Source organism: Mustela lutreola, chromosome 3, assembly GCF_030435805.1.
Source record: "Mustela lutreola isolate mMusLut2 chromosome 3, mMusLut2.pri, whole genome shotgun sequence".
Classification (NCBI taxonomy): Eukaryota; Metazoa; Chordata; class Mammalia; order Carnivora; family Mustelidae; genus Mustela; species Mustela lutreola.
Genome location: NC_081292.1, coordinates 8,430,468 through 8,456,427, shown reverse-complemented (window position 1 = coordinate 8,456,427; position 25,960 = coordinate 8,430,468). Strand labels below are relative to the sequence as shown.

At 52.6% G+C, this 25,960-nt stretch overlaps 1 protein-coding gene across 4 annotated transcripts in view; it reads right to left on the bottom strand.

Moving 5' to 3' along the window:
• Nucleotides 1–25,960, bottom strand: part of ST3GAL1 (ST3 beta-galactoside alpha-2,3-sialyltransferase 1) — an 89,522-nt gene that overhangs the window by 25,318 nt on the left and 38,244 nt on the right. For all 4 annotated transcript variants that reach the window (XM_059165564.1, XM_059165563.1, XM_059165567.1 and 1 more), the window contains exon 3: nt 13,061–13,115. The gene's annotated coding sequence lies outside the window, so the exon portion shown is untranslated. The remainder of the gene's footprint in view (nt 1–13,060; nt 13,116–25,960) is intronic.

Below are 25,960 nucleotides of genomic sequence, written 5' to 3'. Positions count from 1 at the left end.
CGGACGAATGGATAAGGAAGCTGTGGTCCATATACACTATGGAGTATTGTGCCTCCATCAGAAAGGACGAATACCCAACTTTTGTAGCAACATAGACGGGACTGGAAGAGATTATGCTGAGTGAAATAAGTCAAGCAGAGAGAGTCAATTATCATATGGTTTCACTTATTTGTGGAGCATAACAAATAGCATGGAGGACATGGGGAGTTAGAGAGGAGAAGGGAGTTGAGTTGAGGGAAACTGGAAGGGGAGGTGAACCACGAGAGACTATGGACTCTGAAAAACAATCTGAGGGGTTGGAAGGGGCAGGGGGTGGGAAGTTGGGGTACCAGGTGGTGGGTATTAGAGAGGGCACGGATTGCATGGAGCACTGGGTGTGGTGAAAAAGCAATGAATACTGTTATGCCGAAAATAAATAAAAAATAAAGAATAAAAAAAAAAAAAAAAAAAGGGAGGCAGGGCCGTCCTCCCTCCCACAGCGGTGGAGGCTGCTTCGTGGTCTGAGCCCTGGACCCAGAAGCACCTGCCTCCCTCACCCCCGGGCTGGCTTCCTGTAGTTTCCTGGCCTCTGGACCTCGGCCTGGAGCCATGGGACAAGAACTCCGCTCTTGTTACCTTTCCAATAAATTTGCAAGCACCGGATCCCCGGAATCTAATCCTTTTGCTACAAGTTTCTGTTTCTGTTTCTTCATCCATAGCCTGGGGATAAATATGATACCTACTTCCCGGGGTTGGATCGAGAAAAACATGAGTCAAGGTAGGTCAGTGGCACAGAGAGGTGCATGGCACTCCCTGAGTGCTCCCTGAATTTTGTGTGTTATTAGCACCGTGGGTTCAGTGTCCTGCACGGAGCACCAACACGCCCACCCCTATGCTTCTGTCCCATTTTTGCTAACAGATGTGGAAGCCGAGCTCAGAGAGGGGAAGTGACTCCTCCGATGACCCAGAGATAAGGCGCCAGAGTTGAGAGGGGAACCAGGCCCCAGAGTCCAAGTGCATGCCTGTTCTCAGAGATGGAACCTCTCTGGTCACACAGCTGCCCCTAGCCCGGCAGTTTCTACACTTCCCCAGGAAGGAGCTCGGAAGGTGCCTCCAACTAAGCTGAAACGGAGCAAGAACCAGCAGAGGCCGAGGTGACGAGGTCGGAGAGCTGGTCCAGCTGCTTCTGCCAGGGGTGAGGCCCTGTAGGAAATTCCAAAGTCCCTGAGCCCCTGGCAGTGTGACCCCAGGGACGAAACCTGGGCCGCCTAAGCTTCGAGTCCCTCATCTATAAATGGGGGGTAAACACCGCCCTTGCCTCTGAAGGGGCCATAGGGCAAGAGGTGATCTTTTAACAGCAAGGAGGGGTTCTCTCTGGTGGACCCTATTCTAAGCAGGACAGTGGATCAGAGCCCGGAGCCCACAACAATCATGATGCTGGAACCGGGAATCACCTCCATCGTTTGGAGGCGGGAACAGAGGTTCCAGTAGTCAAGTTCCCTGCCCAAAACCCTCCACTGGTAAGTGATGAAGAGGGGTGGCAGGTGAGGTCGAGCCCAGTGGGGGGTGTCCAGGGGTCTGCCATGCCCTGAGCCTGGCATCTGAACCTCAAGCGAGGTGAGGGGCCCCACAGGGCAGTCCCAATGGGGTGAGCGTGAGCCCTCCCTGCTTGTCTGGTTCTCTCCCAGTGCGCTCACTCCAGCTCAGCTCCACCCGCTCCAAGTTAGCCCCAAAGCTGGCAGCCGGATGCCCACAGCCCGGCCCAGACCTGGACACCCTCAATGTCTTACTCTTCCCCTGGGCCAGGAAGGAACAGCCACGCTGCAACCGGACCCTGTAGCTGGCACAAAACATCACCTGAGAGGAGCCTGGTCACACTGAGGGGATGCCTGAGAGGGGCCCCGGACATGCAGAGGTGAAGAGGAATGACAGGCTCCCCGACACTGTAGAGTGGGGAGTGGCTGCTTCTCTCCTTCCAGAGTAAAAACCAGGTCTCTAATTAACGCAGCCAGCAGCTGTGCTGACCCTAAGGCCTCTCTCCTCCCTGTGCCTCCCAGGGCATGGACAGCCTCCTCCCTGGGGCAGCAACCCTCTGGTCCTACAGGGACACAGCACCACCTCAGGACGTTAGGCCAGTCCACATCTCTGGGCCTCAGTTCATCCTCCGTACAATGGGACAGCGAGGCCAGCCCCTGCTTACCCCAGACTCTATTCAGAGAAAAAAACGAATGCATACAATGTGGTTAGCGCTGATGGTCAGTTTCCAAACGGACTACAACAGGCAGCCCCCGCATTATAAAAGCGTTATCTAGCATATGGAATATATAACATGTTTCGGGATCAATGCGAAGGGTTTATGGATCTAGGAAAGTGTCTAGAGTGATCCTTCAGTCAAAGATAGCTGACGTCAACACGGATGTTGGGGGAATTTCACCTTGCCCTGGTGTCACCGTACATTTGAGGAACTAAAATGCAGGTGTGTCCACTGCGGGGGGGAGAAGGTGGGGTGCAGCAGGAAGGCGCAGCCTATGCAAAGCGAAGCGCTCACCACACACGGTTACCGCGCCCCAGACAGACACGTCACTCTGATCCGTGCCCTGCCACTGCCCCCGCAGATCCTCTCTCTCCCCGTGGTTCTCTCACCCAACCATTGCAGGGCACAGCCAGGCAGCAGCCGCTCTGTCCAGTGCTGGGCCCTCCTGAAACCTAACCTTACAGAGTGGGGCCGAGGCTGAGGTTATTAAGGAATCACGCGAAGACTTGAGAAAGGCCGTGATGGATCAGTTCTATGCGTCGACTCAGCAAGGCCATGGTGCCCTGTTGTTTGGTCCAACACTAGTTTAGGTGTGGCTGTGAAGGCATTTAATAGATCTGGTGGCCACTTATAATCAGCTGACTTTAAGTGAAAGAGATGATCTGCCAAAATGTGAGTGGGCCCCATCTAATCAGTTGACGGCGTAAGGGCAAAAACCAAGGCTTCCCGGAGAAAGAATTTTCTCTCAAAACTGTAACAGAGAGGGGCGCCTGGGTGGCTCAGTGGGTTAAGCCACTGCCTTTGGCTCAGGTCATGATCTCAGGGTCCTGGGATCGAGTCCCACATCGGGCTCTCTGCTCAGTGGGGAGCCTGCTTCCTCCTCTCTCTCTCTCTGCCTGCCTCTCTGCCTGCTTGTGATTTCTCTCTGTCAAATAAATAAATAAAATCTTAAAAAAAAAAACAAACTGTAACAGAGAAATCAAATCCTGCCTGAGTCTACAGCCTGCTGTCCTGCCCTATGGATTTTGAAGTTGCCCGTTCCACAAAACATAAGCCAGTTCCTGAAACGTGTGTATACCTGTACTCTATGTGAACTTTTCCCCTAGAGAATCCTGACTGGTACAACCATCTTCAGCATTACAGAGAAGTGGGCATCAAGTGCAGCTAGCAGGTATCCCTAGGAAGTGGTAATGGCCTGAGGCCTGCATGGCAGACGGGTAACTAGGCAGAGAAGACAAGAGCCTCTGGGCTGGGGAAGCTTCAGGGGCAAGAGGTCTGCAGGAAACAGCAGGTGAGTCTGAAGGAACTGAAAGAGAGACCAAGCCAAGCAGAACGCCCGAGAGAGCGATGCAAGATGGAGCCGGCAGGCGAGCTGGGGCCACATCCTGGGAGCCTCAGGCAGCCCCAGCGGGGTTTGACACAGTGATATTTCCAGATTAGGCTCAGGGAGGTCGAGGCTTGCCCAAGCCACACTGGTAGGACGCAAAGTCAGGCCTGAGGAGATGGCACCTCCCCGCGCCATCCCTGCTTCCCTGCCTGTCGGGGCTGCTGGGTGGGTGCACCCAAGTCTTCCGGGGGGCTAGGCGGGGAGCTGGGCATCTGGTATTCCCTCCGCCTGTCCCACCTTGCTCCGTGCCCAGGGGCTGGCCTTGGGGCCTGCACAGGCTCCCACTCTGCCAGGCTTCCTGTGGGTCTGGCCCGTGGGAACGCAGGTGGGAGGCTGGAGAGAAAGGGGGCAGACACTGGGGGCTCTGGCCGCTCCCCGCCTCCACTGGCTCTGTCTCGGGGTCTCAGCAACATCTCTGATCTCATCCTCTTGCCTCCTTAGCCCTCGAGCTCAAAACATTCCACAGTCTCCATCCCTAGGGATGGTCCGGTCCCCGTGGCTTCTCTGCCCAACTACATCCTTATAAACAGCCCTTTCACAAGCTGCCACCAGCGCCCACCACCACCCCCAACACCATGTGCGTCTTACTGGGCAGCACCGGTGGCCCCAGGGCCCTGCCCCGCACCTCGAGGAACGGCCCTGGCGGCATCAGAGGATTCTGGCGAAGAGCTGGTTTGGGCCAGCTGGACGCCCAGAGCCCTGGCTCCTCTCCCGCCTTGGGTAGCTGATCATTCTGGAAACTTCCCAGCCCCGCTGCCCAGGAACTCACCCATCAGGAGGTCTCCCACTGAAATGGCCCGTGCCAGCCCCAGAGCCAGAGGCTCCTCCTGGGCTCTCTTCAGGCTCCAGGCTCCCCACATTCCAGCTCCCACTAGGGGGCGCTCTATGGGCCGGGCCCCAGGCCCCCTGGTGAAAACCGGAGCCACCTCCCGGCCCCGCCCCCCACAGGAAGCAGCAGCTGGTGTGGGCAAGCCACAGGGCCAGGCCCCTACAGCCCACGGCTGCCCCCAGTGCTGGCTGCTGCCTGACCCCCAGCCACCGTGCAGCCCCTCCCTGTCACTGACTCACCCGCCTCTGCCATTCGCCGGCCCTCTGACTCCTGCTCGGCTTCAGTATGGAGCTGTCAGAGAGAATCCTCATGGTTCTGTCGTCGGACAAAAGCCCACAGAACATCTCTAACACTGGCGGGGTCTCCTCCTTATCTCGATAATGGCTTGTCAGCCTCAACAGCCTCCCCATCTTCCCCACACGCAGTCTGCCCATCTGGCAGTTCAGTATCTGGCACCTTTTTGTGCTGGGTTCCTGGAAGGGGCCCAGAGGATCTTTAGGACAGGTACCCGTCCCTCTGCTGTGCAGTGGGGAGGTCTTTGGGCTCGGAGACGACACAACTTCTTAGGCACTAGCCAGGGCGTGAGAGAGGCGGTCGCAGGTCTTATGGGGAAGGTGGTACCGATCAGTCCCATTTTATAGATGGGAAAGCTGAGGCTCACGGTCTCAGGATACTTTCTCAGGGTCACAGGGCTAGGAAGGGCTGGGCTGATTCCCGAGTCTGCTCTTCAGTGCTGCTCTGGCTGGCCCCTCATCTAGGCATCTCTTACCTGGCCCTTACCTCTCACCTGTGGGGACACCTGTACTGCCCTGCACACCCCAGTGATGTGTCTCTCCTCGCCTCGAAGGAAGCCAGACTGGGCCAGCTCCAGGATCCAGCACATGACAGTTCACACACGGACCTGCCTTCTCCCAAGTCACATGCACCTCCAAGGCGTGAACACTGGCTAAGAGCCCCAGCAACTTAGAAGGAAGATGGAAGGCTCCGTGGAGGAGGTGTTTGTGGAGACTAAGTGGGGTGGAGAGGGTAGAGTAGAGCAGAGAGCTCCGTAAAATGCAGGGTCGTGGTGGCTGATGGGGACGCCTGGCACAGCTAGGGAAATCAGGGTGCCCTGAGTGGGGGGGGCCAGCTCTCGGAGTCTTTAGGAACATGGGCTTTGGGCTAAAGGCACTGGGGAGCCACTGCTAATGGTCTGTGAGCAGCACACAGTAGTGTTGCAACCAGCATCAAGAAGCCAGACTGGGGTGCACATGCGGCCCCTGAAGCCTGAGACCAGCCCTGTCTCCATCCTCGTGCCTTGGGAAGCCCATCTCCATCGGGATCAGTTTCCCCACTCCTTCCTGTGCTGACTTGACCATCTGTCTGCCCAGGTCCCCCACACCCAGGCGGCGCTGACAGCTGGAGAGAGCCCCTTTCTTGGGCTCGACAGTCCTCCTCTCCTTACCCGGGTACTTCATGCTCGCTGGAAGGGAAAACAGAGCGAGGTTCAGAGCGGGCGCTTTGGGGAAGCACGTCTGAGAAACGTGATTAAGCAGGATTAGGGTCATATGAGAAGCAGTGGATATATTTTCATATTTTGAGCCGCACAAAAGGAATTTAAATCCGCAAATCTTCTTATGTGTGTAGATTGAGCTGTGCTAAATTCAGAGTCGGAAGACATCCACACAATATGCGAGGCAGGTAATGTGGTCAGGGGTCAGGACCGCATCTGCACAGACTGACCCCACCTCTGCCCGCAGAAAAAAGGGGGGGGGTTCCCCTGATTTGGGTGGTGCTGAAGTCATGGCAAAGGAAAGACTATTTTGCCTGCTGAGGGACCCCACGAAGACTTCCTTGTCTTTGTGTGTCCTGGGCCAATGCAGGGAGCACACGGGCTCCCTGTGTGGGAGGGACACTGAGATAAGCCACTGCTCCCTCTAGATATACAGCACGGGCTGGGATGAGGAACCAGATCCCGAGAAAGGGCATCCCACATGCTTCCTTCTGCTCCTTTCTTTGGACTTCTGGGGTCCTGCCCCTTCACACCTTCTCCTTCCCTGCCTTAGTGAGTGACCAACAGCATCTTTCACCAGGAAGATACTGGCGGGTGGTCAGGGTGTGAGTGTCTGTCTGTCTGTCTGTGTGTGTCTGTGTCTGTGTGTGTGTGTGCACCAGAGCTACATATCAAACATTGCTATGTTCTGCCAAGAAAAGGAATAATCAAAAACCTAGAACAGGGGCGCTGGGTGGCTCAGTGGGTTAGGCCTCTGCCTTTGGCTCAGGTCATGATCTCAGGGTCCTGGGATCGAGCCCCGCATCAGGCTGTCTGCTCAGCAGGAAGCCTGCATCCCCCTCTCTCTTTGCCTACCTCTCTGTCTACTTGTGATCTTTCTCTATGTCAAATAAATAAAATCTTTAAAAAAAAAAAAAAAAAAAGAAAGAAAAGAAAACAAAAACCTAGAACAGTGACCATCGGGCTGAGCTTGCTTCCTCTTCGCTGCGTGTTGGTTTGTTAGAATTTCAACTGCACTTCTTTAAGACTTCAGCAAAGTTGCTCTGATCTCAGGGTGAGCTACTTCCAGAGGAAGCTACATCAGGATGTGTCAGGGTATCGCCACGAACATCTGTTTCCATGAGCACTCGGGGGCCCCGGGGCTGGTGGCCACGTTACCGGGGACGTGGCGATAAGGACACGTAGAGTGGCAGCTGTGACATAGTGGACATTTGAACTTTAAATACCAAGAATTGGGAGGACTCACGGAGTGTTTGCTCTGGGTGAGGCTTCTCTTTGCTGCCCTAAATCGCTCTCCGGAAACCGTGGGACACTTGCTCCTGCCTTGGCCAGGCCATTTCCTGTTGGCAGTGCTGTTAAACCACTCAGCGGTCTTGGGAGAAGGGCCCATGTTCCTGCCTTGGTGAGCCTTTCCCCTGCCAGGGGCACTAATCTTCAGGGGCACCTCACTTGCCTGTCAACGCTAGTCCTGTGGCCTGCTAGCTACGTGCCCCAGCATCGAGGGACCCAAGCCAGCAGCTTTTGCTTGGAGGGACTGACTCCATAGACCCCCGGCTCGCAGAACGGTACACCTCAACTAAATCTGGACTTCACTCTGCCTGGAACAACAGTGGAATCGATCATTGGTTTGGAGCATGTTATCTCTTTAATGGCTTATTAAGAGACATTATCCTATAGACTGCTGCCTTGTGAAATATTACTATTATAAATTATCATTCCTGCAGTGAACCTGTGTTAAATTATTGCCAAAGACCAGCTCAGTCTCTCAGTATAATTTGCCTCAAGTAAAATATTCTGGCTAATGCAGATAATAAACACACTGTCTTCAGACTCAACTTGTATTTACGAGGTTCACAGCTCTGCCTGGATGCCAATTTTCTCCGTGTGACAGGTAGACATAGAGAGATGAGGGCCTCCCGATAAGCCATGACCTGGGGCCGGCCCCCAAAACCTTCACTCCTTCCTGTTTCCAGAGCTCTGAATTTGCGAGTGTTGGCTGAGTTGCCATCTTCCCCCAGATTTAGAAGGGGTAACTCAGAGCCCTAGCTCCGGGCATGAGATCTCCGCCACAACCTGCTCTTCACAACAGCCCTTGCCCGCATCCCAGAGCCTCACGGCACCTGCCAGGATCCGTGACACACCAACAGGCTAGCTTCTCAGTCAGCAAAAGGGGAACAGGATAAACTCAGTCAGGACTGTAGTTTTCTAGCCCCTCCATGGTCCTCTCCAAGCATGCCTCCCACTACCCAAAAGTCTCCAGCGGTTCCCTTCATGCCGGAAATGAAATCCAAGGCTCTACCCAGCCCTGCAAGATCCTTCTAGACCTGGTCCTTGGCTACTTTGACTCCACTCTCCACGCCTTTTCTTTGGTCACTCTACTCACCAGCCACGTGTCCTCCGCAAGACGACAAGCACAGGACCTGTGGGCAGGCTGGAGACTAGCCATCACTTAGGATGCTGGGTCCCAAGTCAACTCCTCGGAGAGACTATCCCTGCACTGTCTGCACCCTGAATCATGATGTTTGTCACACTCTGCATTTCACCCAGCTGTTTTCCAACATGATATACTTAGGAACAGCTGAGAAGATTCTCCATACAACTAGGTTCCTTGAATGCAGACTCTGTTCCCCACCGTGTTCCTGGAATAGCGATCTTATATAATCTTGAATAATCATCTGAAAGGTAGGTACTATCCCATTTCACAGGTAACAAAACTGAGGCTAAAAGACATTGAGCAATTGCAAATTTACCTCATCTCACGATTAGTAGGTGACAGACCTAGGATTCAAATCCTGGCATTTTCAATACCACCCTATTGTCAAGAGTGCTACTTACTCTATGTGTCTCTGACACTCCCAGGTGTCTTACTGGGCAGGCTAAGCATGCAAGGCCCCACCAGTCCTTTATCTGGATCATTCTTCATCATTGTGCCTGCAGCAAATGACTGTAAAACATGAGGTAATGTCTTTCTGGGACCAAAAGATGGCTCACTTATTGTCTGCTACAAAACGCTGTATTTTATCATCAGGATAATGCCCTTGCTGATGGAGCGATTTTTCTGGCCCACAGGTCCCCCAGCAGGTGAACTGTGTGTCTCAAGTGCCACCTGCCCAGGAACGCTTCCCTGGGTTCCTCCCCTTCCTCCCCCACCTAATCCTTGTGAGATGAGAATGTACTGGAAGGAAGGAAGCAAAAGAGAATTTGATGTGATTGAAGAAAGCCAAGCCAATGCATTTGGGGCAGACACTACAGAAGACAGATTAACACAGAGAGAAGAACGTTTCTGAATGTTTATGTTTTTGTGACCTTGATAATCAGCTCAGCCATGAACTCTCTGGAGTTTGACCAAACCAGGAAGGTGGACAGGCAGAGCCTGACTTGCCACTGAGAGCATAGGCTGTGTCTCATTTAGTTCAAGTTCCCTGGTACTGTACCCACATGGGGGCCTGCTTAATGGGTAGATGGACAGAGGGATGCACCAATGATGCTGACTCACGATGGGCTTGCTGGTCGACCCCCACGCTGCCTGCCCCTCGGGGAGATTGCAGGAAGGCCTGGGCTGTCTTATGTATGGGAGCTTTTTGGAGCATTCCTTCTGGGAAACTTTCAAGGGGTTCACAGGCCAGTAACCAGGCAGAACAGCTTTCTGATTATTCTTTTTTCCAGCTGAATGAGATTCAGTTAATGGAACACTTAATAAGTCCTTCTGGGCCCCAAGCAAAGAGAGACATTCCTCTGCTCCTGGAAATGAATTTCTGGTGCCACAGCCACAGAGCCCAGATCAGGGAGAGGTGACGGCTGCTTGAATTTCTTAACTGAATGCCTGAGGCAGGACCTCCAAGGTCATGCCCCTGGCATTGGGCATCCCGCTGCTGAGAGCCCCAGGCCTACATGATCAAAGGGGAGCTGCTGGAAGGCTCTATCTCGACGTCTGGCTGCCGCCTACCTCAGAGGCAAAGGCTTGCGGTGTTTCAGGATCACATAGGAACATAGGGAGGACCACGTCTCTCTGCTTCCTTTTTCAGGTGGGGAAACTAAGGCTCAGGGAGGGGACGTGACTTGCCCAAAACTGTGTATGAGTTCTGTGTTGGCTCTAAGACTAGAACCAGGAGTCCCTAACTCTCCAAATATGTTCCTTCCAGCACACCTGCTCCATGAGCTGTTCCAGCAGGTGCCAGACAGGGGTCAGTATCCTCACAGATCGCAGCAGAAGTAACCCCTAGGCAGGATGAGTCGGCCCGAGATCACAGCCCACTAATGGCTCTGGCGGGACACCCGTGTGCCTTCCTTGGCCCTTGCCCTAGCCCCACCCCCACCCCAGGCTCTGCCTGATGGGACTTCCCTCTCCTGAGATCAGATTGGGGTCTGTGGTACAGCCCCAGCACAATTTCTTGCTCTATGTCTGTTGTTTTGAAATCCAGGCTCCTGTCCGGCTTAGAAAAACAAGCCTGAAGTAGTGGAACAGAGTCTGGCTCAAACATGTGGTTTGAGAAGAAATACAAAGCAAGGAACAATTGGAGGTATGGAACTATTTCAAATGTCACCCAAGAGTGGACAGTGCAATGATTAAGGAACAGGACAAGTAGTTTCCTATTAGATACACACCTTCCTTCTGCCCCGTTCAGTTCCGTTCGATTTTTCTCACTACACAGCAACCACCCGCCTCACCCCTGCAGACACATGGAGGGAGGCAGATGGAGAAGATAATCGAGGCTTTGTTGGTCCCAGGGCCTTTGCACATGCTGTTCTCTCCTGCATAGAATGTTCTTACCCTAGAATCCACGCCGTTTGCTCCCTGGCTATATTTATGGTTCTGCCCAAAAACGCTCCTTGGAGGGACCTTCCCTGATCACCCTAAAATAGCATACCTGTTACTGTCCCCAGGTTCGACTACACTTCCCATCACGGACTTAATCACAAGATGACACTTCATTGTATACAGAATTCCTTCTTTCTGGCTTTGTCTCCCTGCACCAGGAGGGCAGAAATGTCACCTATGACCCTGCCTGCTGCGTCTCCCATGCAGGGGACAACAGTGGGCTCCTACAATATGTGCGAGCCAGCGGTAGGGTGAAAGTGCTCAGAGCTCAGAAAGCAGAGATTCCTGTGGGTTTGTGCATAGGGAGAGGTGGAAGGAGGTGGTCCTTGATCATTGTGGGGTCTCGGGGTCCTCATACGGGAAATGGGATGGCGACGCTGAGAACCTCAAGGCAGCCCCGCGCACGGATGGCCCAGGGCAGCGTGCAGCTCGGGGCAGGGGCCCTCTCAACACTGACCCTTGTCTTGGGGGCCTCTTTGTCTCCAACTGGGCAGATCAGCCACCCTTAAGAAGGGAAGGCTGAGCTCGGCCTACAGACTTCCGTTGGCTTTTGAAAAAAACAACAAAACCAAAAATACCATAAAACCACACGGTGCCTCTGTGCATCTGTCGAGAGCTGCGGCCTGCAGGCATGCGTCCTGCCCCGGGGAGTTGGTCCTCTGTGGGGCATACGGCGTGGGACGGGGACACCAGGCTCTGCTCGGTGGGGCACACGGGCCTGGTTCCCAGACAGTCTGGAGCCTTGCAGTGACTTCCAGAGAAGGGGGGAATGTCATCCATGGGGATGGAGGGGCTCAGTGTCCCACAGGTGTGTGTGTGTGTGTGGCTCCGGGTCTGCCCCGACCAGGGTACCCACGGAGGATGGGGGTGTTTTATCAAACACCACCCCCTTCTCAGTTCCCTGTCCTGATGGCTTTTCTTTGTCAACTCAGGAACAGGAGCATCTGTGTGAGTATCATCAAAACCTCACTGCCGCTCTGGCTGGGAAACCACAGCCAAGCATCCCCACTGTACAGAAGGACAAACTGAGGCCCAACAATGGGAACACACTTAGCAAAAAAAAAAAAAAAAAAAAAAAAAAAAAAAAAAAAAAAATTAGAGAAATAAAAATATGCATGCATGCAATAAAATAAAATAATAATACAAAATAAAATAGAAAATATTTTTTTTTCTTTTTTAAATTCACACAGTGTCACGTGGTAGAGCCATGCCTAGAACCAGCTCTCCAGACTTCAGGACGAGGACATTTTTTTAGCTAGTGGATTTCAAATTTTCTTGAAACTCGAGTCTTCCCCAAGCAGAAACTTGCTACTTCAACCGCTTTTCCCGGCAAGGTGGTCGGGGAGATCCCCGAGGCCGGGCCTTTGGGTCTCACCACCCCGGAAGCTAGTTTGCAAAGCCAAGTCACTCCCACTCCGCCCCCTGCCCCGAAGTGCTCTCTGAGAGCTCCAGAGGCCTAATCAGGCAGTCAATCTGCGGTCGCGTTACTAAATGGGGCTTGTTCGTTCTCAAAGCGTTTTCACAAACAGGTTCTAGGAAAACTTGTGAAAACAACCGAGTGGGTTTCAAGGTTGAGGAAGTGGGGATTGGCACTCTCAGGACGGGAGGGAGGGGGCAGGAGAAGCAGGGGGACCAGGAGAAAACAGGGCCGGTCCGAGCCACGAGCCACAGTGAGGTTGCAGAAGAGGCTGCGGGGGTGGGTTAGCCCCCGGCAGGCCACCAAGGGCATGTGTGGAGGAGGGCGCTGGGGGCCCGGGCTGGCGTCAGGCCCACGTTGGACTCCACCTCCGCCACCTTCCCTCCCCTCTTCCCACTGAGAAGTCAAGCGTCCTACTTTCTGAATCACAAAGACACGTCCACTGTCAAAATAATCTGTCCGGATGGTCTGCCTGTACGACAGGAGACAGGCTTTATAATCAGGCACAGAGTGCATTTCCCGTGCCGTACGTGTTGGCGACCTGTTGATGTGTTTGAATGTGGCAAAAAGGGAAGGCACTTGGTTAAGCAGAACTTTCTGAAGATGAGAGGAATGTCCCATCCCCTGAACACTGCCCCACCGCCTGGGGTTAGAAAGGACCGCCTTCGAAAAATCCTGGATGTCTGGAGAGCCTACTGGGTCCTGGATACCGCAGGAGGCATAGCGAGAGATACAAAACCCAGGTCACAGGTCTCCCCCACTTGTCTGGTGGGGGGACAACCATTTCAACACAGTTCAAGGCAGAGAGAGCAGGCAGTTAAGAGCACAGATTCTGAAGTCAAGTCACAAAGAGCAGGGTTTGAATCCCAGCTTTGCCACTTACCAGCTGTGCCACCTCGGGGGAATTCCTTAACCTCTCTGAGACCCCGTTTCTTTATCTGAAAAATAGGAAAAAAAGAATACTCAGACTTATGACAGCGGGAAGGCATGAAGATCTCCCTAGAGAGCGCCAGCCATGTACACATGAAGTACTCTTATGAGGGCAGAGCCCTGTCTGACCCTGCTGAGGGGAGAGAACAATAGTCACCTTCAGAGTGCTGGGTCAGAGTCAGAGGAGCGAGTGGCAAGGCTCTGTGCTCCAAACCCTGAAGTGAAAGCCTCGGACCTCCTGATCTCTGAGACCACTTCCTGCCCGAGACCCATACCGGGGGTGGGGGTGCGCTCTTTCCGGGATCCCTCATGCGCCTGGCAGGATTAGCCACTCTACCCCCACAGCCTTTCATGGCAGCCCAAGGCAGTTCCAGCCTCCTGTCAGACCGGGGAGGAAACTGAGGCTCACGCAGAGTGTCCTGGTTGGGCCTCAGGAGCAGCGAGCAGCAGAGCGCCGGGGCTGGAAGCCATTCTGCCCCAACGGCAGAGGACAGAGGACTTTTCAGGTACACTTGCAACAGGGCTAGTGGTGAGTCCCATATCACACAGAGGTGGGGCAAGAGTCTGATTCTAGAACATTCTAACTGGCAGGAATCAGACAGCTGGGCATTTTGCGAAGGGAGAGTTTACGTGAATCTGAGAATTAGGGAAGTGTTGTTATTGCTTTACCTTTTTTTCCCCTAGATGCTGGGGGGGGGCTTTCTAAACAGTAATAAGGATGGATGAAAATGCCCCCCGTCCGCCCGTGGCATGAATAACAACCCCCAGCTTGTAGAGCTTCAGTCGCTTGCTGTCTTGGCTCTTATCACCTGTGAGGCATGCAAAATGCTTTCCCCCTGGGAGTGGGGATGCAGAGAAGTTTCTGTAGCATTCCAATTTTAGCATGTGTGCTGCCAAGGCAGAAAGAAAAGAAATTTCTGAATAGTCAAGACCACCTGGGCTTCTTTCCCTCCCTCTCACCTGAGCGTACCTGCGCCCGAGGACCCGAGCTTGCTGACCTCTGCACGTCAATAATGGATGACCCAGAGGCCCATGGGTGCTAATATTACATAGAGGCCACCCCAGCCAGCAGGAGGGACGCAGTGCTCAGGACGGGATGGCCTGCCTCCGAATCTCCATGGGAACAACATAAAAGGAGAAATTTTTGAGAAGTATAAAGTAGTTTAATTAATTAAAGTAATAACTTCCAGAATAAGCAGCATGGGTTGCAGGCACCCTCTCTCCCACTGCCTGCATGGGAGCATGAAGGGCGACATAGTCCTGTGTTACTAACATGGGCTGAGCCTCAAGGCCATCGCAGCCATGGCTGGGAAACCACCAGCATGTCACTCCTGGCTGTGCATCTTCTGTGTGCCTCAGTCTCGTCATCTGTAAGGTGGGGAGGATGATAATGCCTAGTTCCCAGGTTGCTGAGGCAATTAAAGTCAACATATGTGAAGTGTTTAAGGAATGCCTGGCAGATAGTAAGCGCTCTCTAAGGGCTAAGCAACTATCGTCACCATCACTACCACCACCACCATCTCCATCATCATCTTCATCTTCATCACCATCACCATCATCATCATTTCCATCATCATCATCATCATCACTGTCTTCATCATCATCATCATCATCATCCTCACCAACACCATCATCCTCACTGTCTCTATCAACATCATCACCGTATTGTCACCATAAGCACCATACCACCATCACTATCATCATATCATCACCACCATCATCATCACCACCACCATCAGCATCATTGTTGTCATCATCTCCATCACCATCATCATCACCATCATCTCCATCACCATCATCATCCTCATCATCCTCACCATCAACACCATCATCACTGCCATCACCGTCATTACCATCACCATCATCCTCACCATCTCAACCAACATTATCATATCCATACCATACCATACCATATCATCACCATCATCACCAAACACCATCACTATCATCATATCACCAACATCATCATATCGTCACCATCATCACCATCACCATCGTCATCATCTACTCCAGCCCAGATATGACACATCTTATGGAAAGTATCATTTTGGTCCCATTGCCCAGATGAGGAACTTGAGCCTGTGAGAGCCCAAATGCACTGAATTATTCATCGTGCCAATAATTAACTAGCAGTGAGCTGGGAGGAGGCCCAGAATGTGTATATGGTGCCACCACTCCAGACACTGTTGACCTGAGATGAACCACATCAGGCGGTGACTACGAAAGGCAGGCTGTCCCTATGTCCCCAATCTTTTTCTCCTTAGCTGGTGGATCCCTTTGCTAAACAAACACCCTCAGGCACATCCCTTCCTAAGCAAGGCCAGATGTGATTGAGAAAAAGAAACAAACATGGAGTTTGGAGGGTCACCACCGAATCCCACCACTGGCTCTGAGCCTGATTGTTCTGAGTGGCCATTTGAGCTGAACACCCAGACTCATGAGCAAGACCCAGAACCTTTCCCAGACACAAGGCAGTAGGAGTGAGTTCTCCTGATACCCACCCACACCCAGCCGTGTCAGGTGGGGTCATCACGGTGCTTTACTGGTGGAGACAGTACATGTGGGAGGGGGTTTGGAGAATCACTTCCACTTCGGACTTCCATATAGCATCTTTGTAAAAAGATCTCTTGGAGTCGATTTTGGTTCTCAATATTGCCCAATTACCTTGGCATCAGCATGTAAGGCCCTGAGCAAGTGAAATCTGCTGAGATTTTGCTGGCACAATTTTTGGCCTTTTTCTTTTCTTCCTTCCTTCCTTCCTCCCTTCCTTCCTTCCTTTCTTTCTTTCTTTCTTTCTTTCTTCTTTTTTTAATTTCAGTGTAGTTACCACCCAGTGTTTTATCAGTTTCAGGTGTACAATGTTGTGATTCAACAATTCTCTACATTACTCCGTACAGCGTTATTTACAATAGCCAAATTATGGGAGCAGCCCAAGGGTCCCTCAATAGAAGATTGGAGAAAGATGCGGTGCATACACACTAGGGAATACTCGTCAGCCATACAGTGAATGAAATCTTGCCATTGCAAAATACTTGTCCTGAACTGATGGACCCTGGTGATGTGACTTTAGTCACAGCAGGTTAGCAATGTCCAGGGCTCCCCAAACCCGGTTGGCCCCCCTTAACTGCCTCCTGCTTTGCTTTGGGATTCCAAAAACATACTTTCTGAGCACCTGGTCTGCACCAAGGGGTAGGTGCCAAAGACTTAGAGATAAATGTTTTGAGGAATCACCACTATAGGGAAATACTCAAGTCTAATGTGGGACAAGCTACAACCAAGTACTAAGAGCAGCCTAGCTGCTGTTCAGCATGTCCTTGTGAAGCCCTACTCCCCAACATCACTGCGTTTGGAGACAGGGCCCATGGGGAGGTAACTGAGGTTAGATGAAGTCATAAGGGGGGGGTCCTAAGCCCACAGACTGGCAGCCTTGTAAGAAAGAGAAGAGATACAGAAGAGCACTCAGAGCACACCCATGCAAGAAAGGCCAGCGAGGACACAGTGGGAAGGTAGCGGTCCGCAAGCCAGGACGAGAAGTCTCAGGAGACACCAACTTGGAGCACCTTGACCTTGGACTTCTGCCTTCCAGGACTGGGAGTAAATAAGCTTCTGTTTTTTAAGTCAACCATCTAGAACTTTGGGATGGAAGCCCCAGAAGACTGATGCAGTGCTGTAATTACCATCCTCATTTTACAGATGAAGAGACTGAGCCACCAGGAGGAGACGTACCTTCCTGAAGGCCAAGCAGTTTCTAAGTGGTAGACCCAGGGGATCAGACCCATGCATCTGGCTGCAGAACCCAACACTTGATGGCTGACTGCATTATGCAACTATGTAGTTTCTCCCTCCCTGACCCCTCCCTTTCACTGTGAGAGAGCTATCCCTCCCTGCTCCATTGATGTTGGCTTTGGCCCTCCTGTCTCTTTCTTTGCCCAGCAGGATGTGAACAGGTACAATGTGTACCATCTCTAAGCAGAAGATTTAAATTTGATTATGTGGGGTTTTTTTTAATGGGGATTTTTCAGCTCTGGAGTAAGTAAGTGTGTGATGTCCTAGATAATGATTCCCTTAGCCTGGGCCTTAGAGATGACTCAAGGCATATCATTGGCCTGCACTTGGCCCACAGTTTACTGCACTTGGCCCACAGTTTACTTGTCATACAAAAAAGAATTACACATTTGTGGTAAGTCACCAAGATTTGGGGATTGTTTGTTATGCAGCAGAGTGGACACAAGTAGGGCTCATTTTGTAATGATCCTATCTCCAAACAACCAACCAACGAGCCCACATTCTGTCTATAAGAATGGAGTAGGTGCTCAGGAGATCTGACTTCCAGAACCGGCTCTGTCCTTCACCAGCTCCCCATGGCTTTCATTTCTCTGGGCCTTGGTTTCTTCATCTGTGAAAATAGGAATCATAACAGCACTGCATTCTGGGTTCTCGCAAGGATTCCATGAGAGGTGATAGGAAGTTCTCAGCATGGTGCCTAACATAGTAAAGGCCTACTATGCCCATGGTTGCCACCTAGGATGATGATGCGATGTGTTGAAGCTGTAAGAGTTCAAATCAAGTGCTCCTTTTTCAGCCCATCTTATAGCTAGTGCTCCCTCGGCCAGTCAGTGTGGAGGTCCACATTTTATAGGAGGAGGCCCAGAGGCTGGTCCTGCTCGGGGAGGCAGCAGGAAGTAGGATGAGCGAGGAGGCGGGAGGCACTTGATTCTTGTGAAGGGGAAGATGGGCTTCCGTAGGCCCAGAGCTGTGGAAGCACAGTCTACAAAGAAGGGTGGGAAGAAGGTACCTTGAGGGGCTGGTTCCCCTTCTCCCATTCCTGTCCCACTTCACAGATGAGAAACTGAGGCCTGGAAAGGGGAGTGTCTTCCCCAAGGTCACACAGCTGGTTATCATCAGAACTTGGACTAGAACCTTGATCTCCCAAGACCAACTCAGGCAACATTACACTGCCTCTTGCTCACTGATGATGAAATGAGACTCATTCTTCAGGCTACCTAGGAAGGCAAAGGTCAAGTTTCTCTATCTTTGTGGGTAGATTTACCAAAACTCCACAATTCAACAAGCTTTCCTTTGAGTCACTTCAAAACACCCCCTTCTCTTTCTGGGAAACTCAGTCCTAGTCACACACCCTGGCTCCTGGAGTGGGCAGTGGGGTAATGTGCTGTGTGAATACAGTTCAGGGCACAAAGTCAGGGTTAATGGTTGCAAGATTTGGGGGTTCCCTGTTTATTGGTCCACTTTTGCCCAAACCTTCCAACAGGCACTGTGTGAGGAAATTCAGCACGAAGGTAAGGCTCTGCCTTCCAGAGCTGCCAGTCGGGAAAATGAGTCTGGAGGCTCTATTTTAGAGAAGAAACAAACCGTGCCGAACAGGGAGGGCTTCAGGGAGGAGGCGACCCTGTGCCGGCTCTAGAAATACGGGAAGAAGCTGATAAGGCAGAAAAGAAGAAGAATTTCAGAGTCTTGGAGGGTGAAGTTGTGAAAAGGATCCAAGAGGACAAAGGTCTCAAGTTTTTGTTTTCATTTTTATTTTGCAGGGTATGGGGCAGAACTGACACTGAGTGACAGGTAGAACAGTTCACAATTTCAACTTTCAGAAAGCGTAACTGAAGGAAGCTTCAGTTTATTCATCTGAAAAACGGGGGAAAACTGAGGCCAACTCCAAGATGTAGAGAGAGCGGAAAGTAGAGGTAGTGGGTCCCCCTGGAGCAGAATTCAGATCTGCTTACCATCCAAGATCATAATGTCTCCCTCCAGGGAAAAGCTGGGGAGGTCTTCTTGTGGTCCATTATAAAAGACCACAGTCCCTCAGATGTGAAGCAAAGCCACGGGACAAGGGCTACAAGTCGAAATGATGCAAACATGAAGCGCAGGCTGCCCAGCTGTGCTGGGAGTGATAAAGTCCTTTGTCTCTGACCCAGGAAACTCGTGTTTTCTGCCAGCATCTGCCATCAGGCTAATTGCTAGCTAACCTCATGACCACTCTCCCAGCTAGCAAGTAGAGTAGCACCTGAAGACTTCCTCAGTCCTGCAGGGCCGCTGGCCACATGTGACAACTTTTGATTAAAATTAAATACAATGTAAACATAGCTCCTCAGTTGTATCAACCAAATTTCTAGCACTTAAAGGCTTTAGGTGGTTGGTGGCTACGGGTTTGGACAGTACAGATATGGACCATTCCCCTCACTGGGGAGGTTCTCTTGGCAAGACCTGATCTAGGAGATATGAGCACAGGGTGTGGGTTCCATCCTTCCTCCTAACACGTACTGGCTCCGAGAATGTGAGCAAGTTACTTCCTCTTCAAGTTCCTCTTCCTCATCTCTAAGAACAGGAAAACGGCTGACCTTGTAGGTTCTTATGAGGATTCCACAATAACCCATACAAAGTATATCTAGTCTGGCCCTGGGGGAAGGGCTCCCCAAACAAAAGTTAACATTTTTAGGCCCCGAGCAAATGCTAATTCCCCCCTTCACACCGCAGGGAGGGTGGCGGGCATCATCAGGGATGCTCCGGAACAGGAAGGGAGCAAAACACAGAGGGGCACAGTAGGAAGCCGGGCCTAGAGGTTCGGCCTTACCCCAAAGGCAAGTGGGAGCCTTCGAAGACCATAGGCAGAGGGATGCCTCGTCTCCCGCTACCCAAGCTCACAGAGACAGCGTGGGGAGAAGGAAGATCACAGGCTTTGGGACAGAAGACATGGGTGAGATTCTCCCCCTGCCGCCTACGAGTCGTGAGGCCCTGGGCAAGGCGTTGGGCCTCGAGAGCCCGAGCTGACACCTTGCAGACGCCGGCATCATGAGACCCACCTCACAGGGTTATTGAGAGGGTTAAGTGAGGTAACACGTGCAAAGCTCCCAGAACAGTTCCTGGCACACGGTAGGGAAGCTAAGGGAAGCAGCTCCATTCCTTTTTCTCCTCTCCGGAAAGGAAGGCTGGCCCAGAGGACGAGCAGGAAACCTGAGTGGCTCGGAGGGGCAGGCATTGGTAATCAAGAAGTGCTGGGCTTTCCTTAGGTAGCAGATTACTCCCAGTGACCTACGGACCTTCACCTGGAGAGGCAGGTTTCAGGTTTTCATTTTCTTAGCTGGGGTCAGGCTACTTGGAAGGCTCTGGGTCCCTGTAGAACAGAGATGCTGTGGGCACCCAGCCTGGATGGCCGTTCCCCCTTAGCTGCTGTGGCTTTTGGCTCCAGAGGACTGCCCTGGCTAGACAGGAGCCATCTTGCAGGGAAGGAGCCCACAGCCTGGCCCCCAGCCCCTCCCGGAATGACTGAGGTGCCTGGGATTACATGATCCTGGCATCCTTTGCCTCCCTGTGAAGCCAGCCTTGTCACGGGCACGCTTTGTGCTCCAGGTACCCATGAAGTCAGCTGAGGGTTGACTATAGCTGGAGGCACATCTCTGCTTAGCTTCTCTCCTCCCCCTGCCCACCCTGTCTCCCTCACTCCCGCCCCATTCTTCTGGAGCGCCTCCTTAGTAATCCACACACACCAAATGCCTGCCTCAGGCTCTGTTAGCCAGGAACAGAGATCCCTGCGTGGGGCTGGTCTGCGCAGGGACTGCCAGTTAGAGAAGTCCTCAGGAATGCTCTCAAGTGCAGAGAACTCTTCAAGAGCAAGGCATGTCTTCAGCAACCCCCTGGCCCAAACCCTTGGCTCCACATGAGTGAGCGGCCAGGGACCACCAGTCATTTAACAAGGACTCCTCGGGGCCCAGATCGTGCTAGGCCCTGTTTAGATCCTGGTGATACAATGGTGAACACTCACTAACAGGCCAAGGTCCCCTCCTCTTGAAGCTCATGCATCAAATCAAACAGCAGAGCATGGCGAACACTTCTGCAGAGAAAAAAGTGGGCAGGGAGACTGCGGGACGATAGCCCTGTTTGGAGGCGACCCTGGCGTGACCTCTCAGCCAAGCCACCAAATGAGTCACCCATACAAAGGCAGGGGTGAGGGAAGCAGAGTTCAGCCCAAGGGGAGAGGCAGAGCGAGATCAAAGGGCAGAGAAAAGTGGGTCGTCAAATGGGCCGAGGTGACTCTTCTGGATTCCCTTTCCCAGTCACTTCCCCCGGGGTTGGCTCCATCCTTGGGAAGCCAGGCGACACACCTGTTCCCACCCGAGCTCCCAGGTCAAGACCACATCTCACATCGGGTTTTCAATACCAATACCAGAGATCAAGCTTCGCGAATGAACCGAAGAGTGGCCTTTTGAGCACCAGCTCCATGTTCCAAACTGCTGGCTTCTCTGTGCTTCCCCGGGAAGGCGCCCATCAGACACGAGGCCGATAAATATTTCATCGTCCTTCATTTCATCCCACATCAAATGAGACCCAGCTGCAAGAGGGGTTGGGCAGATGGGCGGGAGGTCGTCAGAGAGGAGCTGAGGCAGAGGGTGGGCTTTTGGGGGGGCCAAGGCTCTCAGGAGGCAGCTCGCTGGACCTCCTGCCACGTGCTCACCAGGCAACCTGAAACCAGTGCCGTGAGTGTCAGGAGCCTCAGTCTCCTCCTCTGGAAAATGGGTGCGCCTGCGGCCATGAGAGAGGGAGTGAAGGCAGCTCTGGGACTTGGCACACGGGCACAGGTGTCTGGTCTCAGCACCACTGACAGCGTCGCCTGCCTGGGCCCGGGGTATGGGGATGGAGGGTCCTCCTCCTCCCGGGGTGGCCACTGTGGCTGGGAGCAGCTTGGGGACACAGGGTGAAATCCCTTATGACGGAACACGGGGAATGTAGAAGGACTGTGAGGAGGCCAGGCTTTGGCTCTTTCTCCCTAAGTCCTTACGCTGCGCTATTCTTCCATAATAACCAGTGACCTTTTCAAACAGGATTTTAAGTGATCGACAGAGGGGCTTGTGGCCAGAGCGGATAGAGGGCAAGGAAGGAAAACCTTGTCATTCTCCCTCCTTCGGTCTCCAGTACGATTATCCCATGCCCGAATTAAATCCTTGTGATATACTTGCCCATTCTGGTAGTAAATACTCATCTTGGGGGTTTTAAAAGATCAGCAGACACAGTCTGGAAATTTTCATCGAGCCAAAGCCTGCTAAGGACAGAGAAGCAAGGTTATCTGGGGGTATGCGGAGGTGGATGCACAGGGGATCGGAAATCCTAGGGGAGGTGGCAAAGATGAATATGATGGAAACGTCCCGGCACATCTGATAATACAGAAGGGTGACTGTCTTTAGTGAACAGCTACTATGTGCCCAGTAGGTCGCATCCAACAGCTGCTATTCACTAACCAGGCACACGTGCACTGTTAAAAAAACCCTGATGTGGACTAAGCCATCTCATCCCGCAAACAACCCCGCATTAGGGGCCTAGTGGCACCCCACACCTAGGCAAGCGCAGAGAAGGGAAGTCCCGGTCCAAGGTCACACAGCCAGAAGGTAGCAGAGTCAGTGCCTGAATCCAGATTGTCAGGTTCTGGGGCTGAGGCTGGGAGTGACACACTCCGTCCGTTCATCTCCCTTCCCTTGGTCTCCAGACCTTGAGCATTCCACGGGACCACATGAACTCTTAGGGAGCACCCACTGAGGTTCAGGAAGGGGAAGGGTCTGTCTGTGTGTCCTTGGAGACTCAGCCCAAGTCTCGCATCTGCAGGGGACCTTGAGGCTAAGCAAGCCGGGAAGGAGGACCGGGCGCGCAGACCCAGAGAAGGAAAGCCATCTCCCCGCTTGCCCTTCGCAGCACCAGGTGGGGTTTATGAGTTTTTAATTAAAATTTTTGACAGACAAGCTGCATCCTACACGCCGCACTGGGTATGAGAACACCTGCGAGAAGGGATCGGAAGAGGCCCGAGGGGTCAGTCAGTCTCCTCTGGCTTGGTACAAAATTCACACGCGACTCTTTAACATTGAGCTGACAGCCCGGTCCATGCAAGGGTCCAGAGCTGGGGGGGGGCGGGGGGAGGGCGCAAAGAGGGGGGCAAAGGTGGTTCCATGGAAGTTGGGGGTCCTGGTTTAGGGTCCCATGGGGGCTGCCTGGGACTAGCTGGTTGACTGCACAGGTCTTTCAAGTGTTTCCTGAGAACACAGCTTTCAAGGTCAGCAGTGAGAACACAGGTCAGAGAGGAGGGCACGGTGCAGCGGACACCCCCTCTGGAATGCCACCCTCTATTCTAGGCCACCATGTTCGGCGTCCCGATGCCTCTGGCCTTGACCCCGTCCTGTGCCTCTCCCTGCAGCAGCGCCCTCTCTCACTTCTCCTGCAGGGGACTTGGGACCTACCAAGGTGCAGGGCGGCGGCGGCGGCACGTCCAGGATGCCCCGTCTAGAACCAACTGGCAGAATTAATCACTCGTGGGGGCATTTTGCTCACGCTACTTTTGAGTACTTTTTTCTTATTCTAGCTTCCCCCCCCCTTTCCCACTTAATCTTGGAGTGGGAAAGTCCTCTTTTGAGCATAAAATTCTGTATTTACATAAAGGAAAAGACAGAACACATTAGAAACGCAAACTTTCCTAAAGCAGGAGCTGGGAAACTCGAGTCCGGCCCCCGATTTTTGTAAATAAAGTTTTACTGGAGCAGAGTCGTGCACACTTATTTCCATACTGCCTGCAGTGGCTTTTGGGCTACGATGACAGGCAAGTAGCTGCGACACAAAGGCTGTGGCTCTCAGAGCCTTAAGTATCCACGACCAACCCTCAAGGAAACAGGTGTCTGACGCCAGCTGGATGGGATCAAATATCCTGAGCGACAGTGAAAAATCAAGGTGAACTAAGAAGCAGATGTGCAGCATGCCAGGCACCTAGTAGCCACAATATATAAAGAGCACTTATAAAATAAGGACACACACACACTTAATTTCTAAAAATGGTTAACAACAAAAAAGGCAAATCAACGGAGAAGAAATGCAAGTCACCAACTAGCTATAAAGAGTGGCTCCAGGTCACTGATAATCGAAGTGATACACAGGACAAAGAGATGTCATTTCTTCCCTATTGGAATCTCAGGGGTTGAAGAAGGAACCACAGGACTGACCGACCCATAGTTCGTCCTTCTGCCTCTCTCCCACCAGATGTAGCATGTTCCCAGGCCAAGGGGAATGGGTGGGCTTTGCTGTGGTTTCGGGGTCACCAGGAAGCTCAGAGTACCCCAGAGCCACATACCCTGGCTGTCTATCGTGTCATCAGCATGGCGTACAGAGCAGACCCCATGCCTTTCAGGGTAATCTGCTCCCTCACCCTACTGTCGTCTCCATTTTCTGGAATTCTCTGTTCTCCTGCCCAGCAGGCCTTGGTAGAAATATATGCCTCTGAGCGGTGAGTTCTTCCTCCACCCTCTTGGGGAACAAAACCTTCCCACAAGACACCACCAGCCAGCTGGCCCACCCTCCACAGACCGCACCCTGCTTTGCCTCCCTGGGCAACCTCTTTCTGCTTTGCCTCCCACATTCTCTCTTGTTCTCTCTGTTCTCATCCTACTAACGCCACATCTGGTCTTGAATTCTCCAAGCTCGTTCCTGCCTCAGGGCCTTTGCACCTGCTGAATGCCGACCCCTCCCCATCATTCCTGCTTTAGTTCAAGAGGAGTTTAAGGCCAAAAGTAATTCCCATTTCTCTAACATTTTCTTTGGCAATCTGGATCCATCTGCCGGAATACACCCTCACAATAAATAGCTCTGTGAAGGCTAGCAGCACAATTACTAAAATGGCCAGCCAGTGTCATGGCTAGGACATCATGAACTGGAACAGCTCAGACTCTCGTAATTTCAAGCCCAGGTTCATTTTCCTAGGCCACAAGGTTGACCACAAGGGAGAATAAACATCCCCCACTCGGTCTGAGATGTCACAAGCAGTCTCTTTTAAGAACGCTGGTTCAAGGGTAAGGACATGTCCTTCAATCAGACTCCAGGCACTCAGTGGGCGGGACCCTCTGGCAAGAGGCCAAAGGTGTTCTCTGCACCATCGGGCTGAGATTTATTAGGTCAGCGAGCTTATGGACTGCCCACAAGCTGCCCTCCCGGCAGCAGGGGGCCTTGCCATTACTGGCCACGGGTGGGCCAGCCATTTCCTGTGGACTGGCTGCCACTCAGAATGTACCCTGTGCCAAGCACCCAGCCAGGCTTTTGCTGAAACCATTCCAGGGTCACTTCTGGCAGCACAGTAGCTGGGCAATCCCATGCAGGAGGGCTCAGAAACCCCATCTGTCATTACAAAGATGTGTGACTTAGAGAAAGGCCCTAACCCTCTCTGGGCTTTAGTTCCTACTTTGGAGAAAGGCAGTACCAAGGAGCCCCTCAGGGTGGTGGACAACATGCCATACCAAGCCACAAAGAACTTCGGATCACCAGTCCCTGGGGGACCCTTGACAAGTTCCAAATTCTTAGCCTTGGTTTCCCGATCTGTCTAAGCTGGTGTGAAATCAGAGGGGGTTGAAACTGCTGCCTCATGGGCCTGTTTTGTCTGTGCCAAAACTCTGAATTAGATAACACTTTTAAAATCAGAAAACCTTCACATGAAAATCTGAACCTCTGGCTTCCTTTGCTGGAGGAACAGATGATCCAGGAACCCGGGGCTCACATTCCCCTGGGGCTAGGCAATAGCCACATCCTTTGGTCAGGACCTGGCCAGTCTGCCGGTCTGCTGCAGACCCCACTATTCCTGGCCTCTTTATCACACCTGCACTCCCCGCAAGGCCCCTGTAGATCCAGGAAATGGTGACCCCTGGACTCGATATTCTAAGGGCCCCCTCTGCTCTGGCTTTCCATGACTTTCCTGATATTCACACGCCATTAGAGGCCGCCCTGCCATCCCCTGGGGTAGGGAGTGGAGGGCTGCCTCTCCTGGCTCTGTGAAGGGAGAGGCCCTGCCTTTGCCAGGGTTCCGATCCGGTCAGCGGAAAGATGA